Below are 2,037 nucleotides of genomic sequence, written 5' to 3'. Positions count from 1 at the left end.
CTTTCCAAAGAGCTTCCTAAGATGCAGTTTATGGGTATCCTTCTCTAAAGAATGTGCAGGCAAAACAACACCCATATACATAAAATTAAAAATGTGAGTTGGGTGGTGGTGGTGCTCACCTTTAATCCCAGCACTCTGGAGACAGAAGCAGGCAGATTTCTGAGTCTGAGGCCAGGCCGATCTACAGGGCAAAAACCGGTAGAACTAAGCCTACACAGAGAAACCCTGTCTCAAACAAACAAGATTTTCAAAACTTGAGAGTCAGTATTTTGAAAGCCAAGTTGAGGAGCAAAAATAACTAATTGGTCTTTACTCAAGGCTTGTTTAGGAATCTGTGAGCTTGCTGAAATCATAAGCAATAGCATGTGTGTATGCATAAGTCTATACCTTACATCCATATGTTCTATACTATTATATGGATTAATAAGCATTCTTTGAACGGCAGAGTGGAGGGTAACCAGGTCTCTTTCAGACAAAGCACAAAGGAAACCATTTGATAGTTGATGGAAGGACAAGAAAGAAGGCAGGCAAGCATATAGGTGAGATGACAGTTCTCCAGAAAAGCAGCTTACTCGTTTTTTTTATTGAGATCTCATCTGGAAAACTATGGCCACTAACAAAAGGGCATGAAAAATAGAATACTTTTGCATTCAAGTGTGACAGATCAAAATTTTGTCTTTCTGTCCATCTGTTAAGGAGTTTGTTTGTCCTTTGATTGTAATGGGGAAAGAAGAGTTGAAAAAAAAATGGAGCCAGGCACAATGGCACATGCCGGTAATCCCCGTTAAGAGACAGGAGGACCATAGTGAGTGCGATACCAGCCTGGATTTTAAAATGAGACACTTTGTCTCAAAAAATGAGAGAAAGAAAGAAGGAAGGAAGGAAGTAAGAAAGAAAAAGAAAAGAAGGAAGGAAGAAAAAGAAGGAGGAGGAGCAAAGGAGGGAGGAAAAACAAGGAAAGGGAAGAGAAGGAAAAACATACATTTTCATTGTAAAGACATGAAAAGAAAAGAAAGGGCTGGCAATAAAGATCAATAGTAAAATACCCAAACTCTGGGGTTGTCCTTCAGCGCTGGAGGTTGGGGGAAGGGCAGCAATGCTCAGAGGAAAACTGTCTGAAGAGGATGCATGGGGACCTGAATTTGATGCCCTAGAAGGATTTGGGGGCGGGACAAGCCAAGAAGACTGACTTGAGATACATGCAAAATAAGTTGCATGTACAGTCATGCAGGAAAGAAACACTTTTAAGGTTTTAGCAAAGAGACCTTTGTGAGAGAAGCAGAATGGATGGGACCTAGAAACTTGCTGAGCAGACAGGAGTTCTGCAAAGTATAATAAAGCTTCTTTCCTGGGGCTAGAGAGATGGCTCAATAGTTAAGAGCACTGGCTGCTCTTGCAAAGGACTCAGGTGTGCATCCATATGACAGCTCAACGACCATCTGTAACTCCAGATCAATGGGGTCTGACGTCCTCCTCTAGACTCAGAAGAATACACTTATATCTGCTGCTACACAGACAAACATGCAGGCAAAATACCTATACCCATAAAACAAAACAAAAACAACCTTCTGTCCTTTTTTAAAGTCAGACTTCTGTAAAGACATGCTATTTTCAAAGACTTGGGAATCAGGAATGCCTGTTTCTTGGTGTGGGTGTCACATGATAACTGGGTTCAACCCAGAGGCACCAGGCCCTGATTGATTCATTCAGGTTACACAGGTTCTCCTGCTGGCCCAGTGGTACAGCTTGGAACCACACCCCAACACACCTACCTAGAGTCTAAGACAGACCGGGAGTGTGCGTGTGCTTGCAGGGTGAGAGGCTAATGAGCCCTTATCACCAGTCTCACTAACCAAGCCTCTCCTAGGTTCTTAGTTGTTTTATAGGAGGCTTAGGTCATTCTTCAGATTGGGAAACTTCCTCACTAAAAACTACCAAGTCACTAGACAAATGGATTTGTGTGTGTGTGTGTGTGTGTGCGCGCGCGCGCGCGCACGCGCGTGAGAAAGAGAGAAAGAGGGAGGGAGGGAGGGAGGG

This window comes from Alexandromys fortis, unplaced genomic scaffold (assembly GCF_014885135.2).
Source record: "Alexandromys fortis isolate MF-2015 unplaced genomic scaffold, M_Fortis_MF-2015_v1.1 scaffold_207, whole genome shotgun sequence".
NCBI lineage: Eukaryota > Metazoa > Chordata > Mammalia > Rodentia > Cricetidae > Alexandromys > Alexandromys fortis.
This window is presented reverse-complemented; position numbering follows the sequence as displayed.